Consider the following 10,550-nt stretch of genomic DNA (forward strand, 5'->3'; position numbering starts at 1 on the left):
GGGTTTGGAGATCAGCAGGTGGAATATGGTTATGGGGGCGGGGAGGCGCTAGGGCAGGGGTGATAAACTCATTTGTTACAAGGGCAGGATCTGACATAAATGAGACCTTGCTGGGGTTGGCTGAACCAGGCCAGGCTGGGCCATGTGTGTACCTGTTTAAGGTTAGGTAGCAGAGAGAGAGCAGCCCTGTGGGGCAGAGTGGTAAAGCTGCAGAACTACAGTCCTAAGTTTTGCTCACGACCTGAGTTTGATCCCGGTGGAAGCTGGGTTCAGGTAGCTGGCTCAAGGTTGACTCAGCCTTCCATCCTTCCGAGGTTAGTCAAAGGAGTCCCCAGCTTGCTGGAGGGAAAGTGTAGAGGACTGGGGAAGGCAATGGCAAACCACCCCGTAAAAAGTCTGTCATGAAAACGTTGTGAAAGCAACGTTACCCAGAGTCGGAAGCGACTGGTGCTTGCACAGGGACTACCTTTTTAGCAGAGATATAAATGTTATAAGGAACACAGACATAAGAACATAAAAACATAAGAGAAGCCATGTTGGATCAGGCCAATGGCCTATCCCAGGGGTCCTCAAACTTTTTAAATAGGGGGCCAGTTCACTGTCCCTCAGACTGTTGGAGGGCCGGACTGCCGTTACTGTACAAGGCTGCGGGCCGGCAGTTCTCCGTCTTCTGCATCTCTCTCCCTTCCCCACACCACACACCCCGGCCTGGGAACTCACCTCACCCAGTGCCGGAAGTGTGCGTTGCTAACGCGAGTTTAGGTCAAACGTCACTTCCGGTCTGATTTTGCCATAACCCGGCGGGCCGCATAAACGTCCTCAGCGGGCCGCATCTGGCCCGCGGGCCGTAGTTTGAGGACCCCTGGCCTATCCAGTCCAACACTCTGTGTCACACAGTGGCCAAAAAAACCCCAAGTGCCATCAGGAGGTTCACAAGTGGGGCTAGAAGCCCTTCCACTTTGCCCCCCACCCAAGCACCAAGAATACAGAGCATCACTGCCCCAGGCAGTTCCAATAATATGCTGTGGTTAATAGCCACTGATGGACCTCTGCTCCATATTTTTATCCAATCCCCTCTTGAAGCTGGCTATGCTTGTAGCCGCCACCACCTCCTGTGGCAGTGAATTCCACATGTTAATCACCCTTTGGGTACATAAGAGGAGCCATGTTGGATCAGGCCAATGGCCCATTCAGTCCAACACTCTGTGTCACACAGTGGCCAATATATGTGTGTGTGTCACACACACACACACACACACACATATATATAGAAGAAGTACTTCCTTTTATCCATTCTAACCCGACTGCTCAGCAATTTCACTGAATGCCCACGAGTTCTTGTATTGTGAGAAAGGGAGAAAAGTATTTCTTTCTCTACTTTCTCCATCCCATGCATTATCTTGTAAACCTCTATCCTGTCACCCCGCAGTCGACGTTTCTCCAAGCTAAAGAGCCCCAAGCGTTTTAACCTTTCTTCATAGGGAAAGTGTTCCAAACCTTTAATCATTTTAGTTGCCCTTAATATCTAGTTTTAAAAACTTAAAACATGCTTAAAACGTTAGCACTCATTGGTTTTAAATATGCTTTCTTGTATTTCTCCCATGGGATCCAGGGAACTGGGCAAAGGAAGCTCTGGCTCTTTCCTTCCTTCCCCAGAGAACTGGAGGGGGGAGCCTCAGCCAATAGAAGGAAGAGAGGCTTGGCTCAGTAGCTCTGCTGTGCAATTGAGAGAGCCTGGCAAAACAAGCTCTTCCTCCCCAAGTGAGGCGCCTCAGCCAGTGGAGAAAACAGAGGTTTTACTCTGTAGCTTCTGTGCAATTGAGCAAGCCTCTCAAAGCAAGCCGTGATGCAGAAGGAAGCAAGAGAGAGGGAGAAGGAAGCAGATGACAGCCAGTTGCTCAGGGGCCTGACAGGAGCCCTCTGGAGGCCTGATTTGGCCCCTGAACTGCATGTCTGACACCCCTGCTCTAGGTTGGAGGTCCTGCTTCTTGTTCTGGTCTTGTTCTGCTGTGAGCAGCAGGCAGACAGGCTCTCTCCTGTGGGTGACCTGCGCTGTTCCCCTGCAGGAAGAGGATTTGCCACTGACTCCTGCAGAAAGCAAATGGCTGCTCTGTTGCATCCTGTGGGGCTGGAAAGGAGGGGCTGCCGGTCTATGGTTGCCAATCTCCATGTGGGGCCTGGAGACCTCCCAGAATTACCCTGGAGAAAAGGGCTGCTTTGGAGGGCAGACTCTATGGCATTCTAGCTCGCTATGGCTCCTCTCCCCCCTCTCCAAACCCTCCGATCTCTAGGAACTGGACCTTGGGTTGTACCTGCAAGGGACGGCTGCAGTCCTTTCAACGCTCCCTGCCTCTGAGTGCTTGGGATGAGGGGTGGGTGTCAGTGGCATAAAGGGGCATTGACCAGAGAGGAGGTCTGGCGCAGCCCCTCCCCCGCTGCTCTGCCCTTCCTCCTCTCTGCCTCTCCTCCCCACTAAGCCGCCCTGAAGCAACCAGCGGACAAGGCTGTTTCCCCCAAAACAAAGCTGCCGAGGGCAGAGCTTTCCCAAGCCTGGGCAAAGGAGAGGGAGGGACACAGAGTCCTGCAAAGCCACAGATGGCAGCAGCCGCTCCATAATCCTTTGGCACCAGCCAGGCCTGACCTCTGATTATGTCACCTACGACTTAAGCTTTGGCAGACGGGTGGGGGTGCAGCAGGAGGGCTTAGCCCAGGCTCTTCCAGACCGGTCGGGGCAGAGGATGCACTGAACCTCCGTGAAGTGCCAGCAGCAAATGGTTGTGGGGAGCAGGAGTGGGCAAGATGTTTGCCAGGGTACTTGAGGCACCCCTGCCAGTCAGAGGCAAGGGCCGTGGTGGGCAAGGTAGCCGTCTGTCTCTGTACCTTCGTATAGTTCCATGTTCAGACCAATTTTATTCAGCCTCAGGAAGCTTTGAAGGACGGCTGGGATTCTCTGTCCCTCATGGATGGCTGCACCTTCCCTGCTGCAAGGCTGACACCCCCATTTAAGTGAAGCTGGGAGGCGGCATCTCTCCAACCCATCACAATTAAGAAGATATTGGATTTATATCCTGCCCTATACTCTGAATCTCAGGCTATGATCACACACACTTAATAATGCACTTTCAATCCACTTTCCACCTGCATTATGCCAGTTCACACAGCAGAATCCAGTTAGAAAGTGGATTGAAAGTGCATTATTTAGTGTGTGTGATTGCAGTCTCGGAGTGGTCACAATCGCCTTTATATTCCCCCCCACCACCACAACAGACACCCTGTGAGGGTGGGTGGGGCTGAGAGAGCTCTCCCAGAAGCTGCCCTTTCAAGAACAACTACTACAAAAGCTATGGCTAACCCAAGGCCATTCCAGCAGCTGCAAGTGGAGGAGTGGGGAATCAAACCTGGTTCTCCCAGGTAAGAGTCTGCGCACTTAACCGCTACACCAAAATTAATGTGTGTGTGTATGGTTGGAAGTCATGGTTGACTTCTGGCAACTCCTACTGGGGGCTTGGACATCCAGAGAGGTGGCTTGTATTGCCTGCCTCTGTGTCCTGGCTCTGGTATTCCTTGGATCTCTCCCAAGCAAGTACTTGGCAGGGTTGGCCCTGCTTAGCTTCCAAGATCATTGGATAGGACTTGCCTGGGCTGTCCAGTGAGGGCGACAGTGGCAAGTCAATCTTCAACAAGTACAGTCTACCAGGCAGCTGTTCCCCTTGTCATCTATTCCACCTCCTCAGCAGCCATCACCAAAAAGATGTGCATCCAAAGACCCATCAGCTTTCCCCCGTAACTGTTTTAAGAACAGTTTTGCCAGATCAAATCAAGGGTCCTTGGAGTCCAAGATCCCTGTGGCGTAGAGTGTTAAAGCTGCAGTACTGCAGTCCAAGCTCTCTGCTCATGACCTGAGTTTGAACCCAGCAGAAGCTGGGTTTTCAGGCAGCCGGCTCCAGGTTGACTCAGCCTTCCATCCTTCCAAGCTCAGTAAAATGAGTACCCAGCTTGTAAACGGCTGGGGCAGGCAATGGCAAACCACCCCGTAAAAAGTCTCCTGTAAAAACGTTGTGAAAGCAACATCACCCGAAACAACTGGTGCTCGCACAGGGGGACCTTTCCTTTCCTTTCCATGGAGTCCAGCATCCTGTTTTATGTAGCCACCTTCTCCTGTAACTCTTCACAACCCACCTTGGTTTTCACCATCCCCGATAATGTGGTATCACTTGCAAACTTGGCCACTACATGGCTGTGCTCCAAATCTTTTATGAGAAAATTACAGGTCCGATATCAATCCTCATGGCACCTCACTGCTCGTTCCCCTCCACTAATTCTGTTTCCTGTCACTTAATCCACAAAATGTTCTCTTATCCCACGACTGCTAAACTTACTTCAGACTCGGCTACCTGGTCAAAGGCCCTCTGGAAGTCTATGGGATCACCCTTTGCCACATGGCTTATTAACCAGCTCTCAAAGAACATCAAGAAGTTGCTGAGACACGACTTCCCTTTGCAGAACCTGTGCTGGTTTCCCCTTTGTTCTTCCATGTGCTTAATAATTCTGTCTTTAATAACAGTTTCCACAAATTTACCTGAAACAGATGTTAGGCTAGCTAGCCTGTGGTTCTCTGGATTCTGTCTGGACTACCTAAAAAAGAATCCGTGTGACAATTGCCACTTTGCAAGCCTCTGGCAACAAGGCAGATTTTAGTGATAAGTTACCTATTGGTTAGCAGATCAACAATTTCACTTTTGTGCTCCTTAAGAACTCTCTGGTGTTCTTGGAAATTTACTCATTTTTGTTCTGGAACCTGGAGATTTACCTCATTTTTGTCTGCCTAGGCATTCTGGAACTTCATCTCTTAACTCAATTTGACCTAATTCTTGGCCCCCTTCCCAAAACATGCCCTGTTTTTCCACCAGAAAAAGTAGAGGCCAAAATTCATTCCATTTCTGGGCCATCTCCCCACCTTCCTTTGGCTGTCCTTTCCATCTCGCAACCTGCACTGTTCCCAGGTGAGGGGCGCTGGGCTCTCTCCCCATCCGTGTGGATTCTGGTGTACATAACAGGTGACTGAGCACTGAAACCAGAGCCCTCTCCCAGCAGGGCCGTGCAATTGTGGGGAGGGCTGTCTGTCCCTGTGCAGTTTCCTTGGATGGTGCTGGTCCAGCCCCGCTCCCTTGACCATGACCCTAATGCCAGGAAGGATGTGGATCCAGGCCTGGGTGCTTGGCTATTTCTTTTGGGCTGCAATCCACTTATTTTCCCATGGACGGCCTTGGCTTGGTTCTTCCCCTTTCTGCCTGGCGATAACCCACCTGCCTGGAGCACATTCCAGCGTGTGCGTGTGGAGGGGGGGGGGAGAGTTTCTCATGTGAGCAGAGAGTGAAACCTGAGCCTCTTGCAGCATTCTTGCAAGCCGGGCTCCTTCCCCCTCCTCCCGGATCACTTGTTCCAGGGCCTCTTGGCCGCTCTCCAGTCCTGCCCCTGCTCCTCACCTGACTGGTTTTTCCTGCTGCAGCCCCATTGAGCTCAGCTGAGGGATGAAGGGCCGGCAGAACCCGGGTTCTGGAAGTGGGGCGGAAGAGGGAATGTGCAAGAGCAGACGCATCCACTCAGATGGGGCTGCTGCTGACATACTGTGGTCTTCCCTCTGGTTGTGCTTCCAGCCCTGCTTGGAGATGGACCAGTCTTTCCCGCTTGCCTCAGTTTCCCAGGGTCTGGGTCCAGCTAGAGGGCCACTGCTTACGGAAGTGCAAAACCACACCATGAGGAGTGTGTGTGTGTGTGGGGGGGAAGACCAGGGAAGCCTTGGCACAGGGCACACTCAGATGCTGGCAGTTGGGCCTTTTGCCCATAGAGGGCAGCAGCTCCCTGTGCAGGCTGAGGCTCAATAAAAGAGCAACATAACTGATATCACCTTTATTTAAATATGTGCTCAGCCCTCTTTTTATTTTGCCTTTCTCCAAGAAGCTCAGGGCTCCATTATATCTGTCTTTTCATTCACAACAGCCTTGTGAGGTAGGTTAGGCGGAGAGAAAATGGCTGATTTCCCCCCAGTTCTGTTTCTATTGTGGATTTAATTTTTATAACATTCTCAAAGTATCATCTTTGCAACAGCAGTTTTAAAGGAAATGGCTGATTCAGGACCCCCCAATAAGTTCCATGGCAAGGTGGGATTTGAGCTTGGCTCGGCCCCGGCAGCCGTGTCTACTCAGCCTCCCCACTTTGTGGGGTCTGGAGGGCTGCTTGAGGGAAGTGTCGACTCCTGGGGGGCTGTGGTGGGGAAAGGCAAATTCTGCTACTAGGCAAGGGGACGGCACTAAAACTGCCAGGATGTGAAGGCCTCTCTGGGCAGATCTGTGGCACTGCCACAAATGGAATCCCAGTGGGCACCCTTCTGGTTGCCATGACTCAACGAGGATATTGGGGGGCTAGAAAAAGGGGGGCAACCCCCATGGACAATATTCCCTCTAAGCTGCAGAGTCTTGTGAGCAAAAATTCTACTTTGTGAGCTACTGGCATTAAAGTTGTGAGCGACTGCATAAACTGCATACATTATTGTGCTCTGGGGTCATCCTTCCTGAGCTAAGACAAAAATGTGTGAGCCGGAGGCTAAAAATCTGTGAGCTAGCTCACGCTAACTCAGCTGAGTACATGAGTTTCCATGAGTACAAGGAAAGGCTAAGGAAAGTGAGGCAGTTCCTTTCAGCACAAGGATTATTGCTTAGGAAAGGAAAGGTCCCGTGCAAGCACCAGTCGTTTCCGACTCTGGGGTGACGTTGCTTTCACGTTTTCACGGCAGACTTTTAACGGGGTGGTTTCCCAGTCATCTACGCTTCCCACCCCCCCAACAAGCTGGGTACTCATTTTACCGACCTCGGAAGGATGGAAGGCTGAGTCAACCTTGAGCTGGCTACCTGAAAACCCAACTTCCACCAGGGATCGAACTCAGGTCATGAGCAGAGTTTAAGACTGCAGTACTGCAGCTTTACCACTCTGCACCACGGGGCTCTTTCATTGGTTAGGCTAGAGGTTTATACAACTATTCAGAGGGGAGACTTTTGTCTTCCTCTCTCCACGTTGGGGGGCACCAAATGGAGTTGATTCCGGAGACACAAAAGGGGACTGCTTTGTGCAGTGCATTATGAACTGCAACTCTCTGCCACAACAGGTAGGGGCGGCCACTAGCTTTGGAAAAAGGACTAGGCACAGACGAACACCTATGAAACTGCCTTCTATGAATCAGCCTATCTGTCCATGAGGGTCAATATTGTCTACTCAGACAGGCTCAAGGCTCCCTCTAAGCTGTGGAGTCTTGTGAGCTGCTGCATAAAAGTTTGCTCAAGTCCATCCTTCTTGAGCTAAGACAAAAGTGTGTGAGCCAGAAGCTAAAATACTGTGAGCTAGCTCATACTAACTCAGCTTAGAGGGAACCCTGGCCTGGCAGCAGCTCTCCCTCGGGGGTCTCTGGCAAGAAAGGGTCTTTTCTTTTTCCAGTGGTGTCACACCCAGCCAAGGGTTTTCAGCCATGGCACTAAAATTGTGCGGCTCCCTCCCCAGGAAAGGAGGGTTCTTGGGCCGTCCCCCAGTGGCCTCTCATCTTTTGTCGTCCCCTTCTTCTTTTGCCTTCTGCCTTTCCCAGCATCAGGGTCTTCTTCAGGGAGTCCTCCCTTCTCATTGGGTGGCCAAAGTATTGGAGCTTCAGCATCTGACCTTTCAGGGAACAGTCAGGGTTGATTTCCCTTGATTTGATCTTCTTGCAGTCCAAGGGACTCTAGTTGTGTTGTTCAGTTGCACAGTTAAGTCCAACTCTTTGCAACCCCATGGACAAAGTCACGCCAGGCCCTCCTGTCTTTCACCATCCTCCGAAGTCTGCTCACATTTGTGTTTGTTACATCAGTAACACTGTCCAGCCATCTCCTCTTTTGTCGTTCCCTTCTTCTTTTGCCTTCTGTCTTTCCCAGCATCAGGATCTTCTCCAGTGAGTGTTCCCTTCTCATTTGGTGGCCAAAGTATTTGAGCTTCAGCATCTGAACTTCCAGGGAACAGCATGGGTTAATTTCCCTTAGGACTGAATGACTGCATCTTCTTGCAGTCCAAGGGACTCTCCAGCACCACAGCTCGAAAGCATCTATTCTTCTGCACTTGGCCTTTCGTATGGTCCAACTCTCACAGCCATACATTACTACTGGGAATACCATCGCTTTGACTATACGGATTTTTGTTGGCAGGGTGATGTCTACTTTTTTATTATACTGCCCAGGTTCGCCATAGCTGTCCTCCCAAGGAGCAAACATCTTTTCATTTCATGGCTACAGTCACCATCTGTGGTGATCTTGGATCCCAGAAATGTGAAGTCTGAGTTGTAGAGGAATACAAATATGGGTAAACAAGAATTCAAGCTTTACCTGATTCTTCAGTGTGTGTGTGTGGGGGGGGGTGTTTTAAGTGTGGCGCAAGAAATGAAGGCAACTTAAATCTAGTTCCTGAAGCATGTTTTGGTTCTAGTGTTAAAGTCACAGGAAACTGGAAATCAGATGTTACAGTTAACCTTTCCTTCTCACTATGATTTGTGTATCTATTTACTCTACTTCAGGGGTGGCCAAACTGTGGCTCGGGTGGCCACACATGGCTCTTTCACACATATTGTGTGGCTTTCAAAGCCCCCACCGTCCTGTTGGCCAGCTTGGAGAAGACATTTGTCTCTTTAAATCACTTATCCAAGCCAAGCATGATGGAGGCTTGGAGAATGCATTTAAAGTTGCTTTCTTTCTACCTCTCTCCCCCCACCCCTTTCCTTCCTGTCTTGCGGCTCTCAAACATCTGATGTTTATTCTATGTGGCTCTTTCGTTAAGCAAGTTTGGCCACCCCTGTCTCCTTTTACCCACCTTTCTCCCCAGTGGGGACCCAGAGTGGCTGGCCTCCTCCTCCTCTCCTCACAACAACAACCCTCTGAGGTAGGGGAGGCTGAGAGGGAGTGACAGGGCCACGGTCACCCAGCCCGCTTCCCTGGTAGAGTCAGGGTTTCTCAGCTTCGAGTCCAGCGCTTCCAACCACGACACCATGCCAGCTGTGTTTGTTAAAAAAGATTTATCTTCATTCTTTTAAACTGTATTTTTAAAAAATGTAATGCATGCATGTTGAGTCATAAGCACATAAAATATACACACACAGACACACACAATCATAGCGCTATGCAGTAATGAGTTCTTGCAGACTTCCTTGATGAGTCGGACCATAATATACCTCCCCCCCCCCAACTGGGGCTTTCCAGGTGAAGAAGCCATTCTCCTGCCCTCCAGATGATTCAGGCAACCCAGACGCCGGGTACTTCCTGCTGCCAGAGCACCCCCCCCCCCAGCTGCAAAGGAAGTGCCCGAGGGAGGCTGAGTCACACACCGCCTGGGGCTTGGCCGGGCAGGAAGCATTCACTTTTGAGTCTCCTGGGTGGAAGCAGAGCCCAGGTCACTGGCCAGGGAGACGACACAATGCGAGGGGGGGCTCTAACCCTCACAAAAGCTCCTGCTAGTTTTTCTCTGCGAGTCCCAAAGGGGCCATGCTGGGTCTCCCCTTGGGGCAGCTTTTGGGGTCATTCTGGCCCAGGAGAGAAGCCCCTCACTGGCTGGAAACCCCAGGCCCAGCCACCTGAGCCTAAAGCCCTTCCCCCCAGCCCTGGCATGGGAGGGCACTGGGCCCAAGCTCTGGTGAGCCCCAGCACCAATTAAGCCCTGCTTCCTGACCCCAAGCCCCCCAGACCAGCTCCAGGACCAAGTGGATACCTGCTCGACCAGAGGTCTTTGCTATAGCAGGAGCTCCTGCGTCAGCAGGGGTGGGCTAGTTGACCCTGAAGGTCCCTTCCAAGTCGCAAGAGTTGCTTTGGGAATGCAGGAGGATGCATCCGGCCAGGGGGCTGGAACAGGATTCCTGATGGGGAAATCTCCCGTGACCCTCTGCCCACAACGACCCTGTGAGGCAGAGCCCTTAGTCCAGGCCCCCCCCCAGTGCCAGGCCAGGCCCACCAGCAGAATCCGCCTGCCCCCCTCCCCTCAGGCTGCCAGCCCTGGGAGAAGGACCCCCTCCCAGGGGTTGCTGGCCAGGCAGCGAAGAGGGGAGGGGTTCCAGCTGCCTCTAGCAGGATCCGCACCAAGGGCAATTTCTCCAGGGGCACAGGGGGCACGGAAATCTTTCCGTTCCTTCTGCAACCAGAAGAAGAAGCTGAACTTTCAGGGTCAAAGAAAACGTTTTCAACCCCCCCCCCCAATCAGAAAAGAACGACATGTTTAGGGCCCTGCAAATTTAGTGCATTTTGCTTAAAGGGGGCGGGGGGGGGGGGTGCGAAGTATTCGAAGCTAGATCAGAAACCGCGGTGGGAGGCCCGGGGCGGCCCTGACGGGGGGGGGGGCTTTCGGGAGCGCGCTCGCCTCTCCCCTCCTGCCTGCGGCCTCTCTGCTGCCGTCGGGGGGGGCGGGGCCGCCGCTGCCTCACCTGGGGGCGGGGCCTCCCTGGGGGCGGGGCTCCTCACCTGCCAAACCCGACGGCCGCCTGGCTGGCCAGAAAA

The sequence above is a fragment of the Heteronotia binoei genome, chromosome 14 (assembly GCF_032191835.1).
Source record: "Heteronotia binoei isolate CCM8104 ecotype False Entrance Well chromosome 14, APGP_CSIRO_Hbin_v1, whole genome shotgun sequence".
Taxonomy (NCBI): Eukaryota; Metazoa; Chordata; class Lepidosauria; order Squamata; family Gekkonidae; genus Heteronotia; species Heteronotia binoei.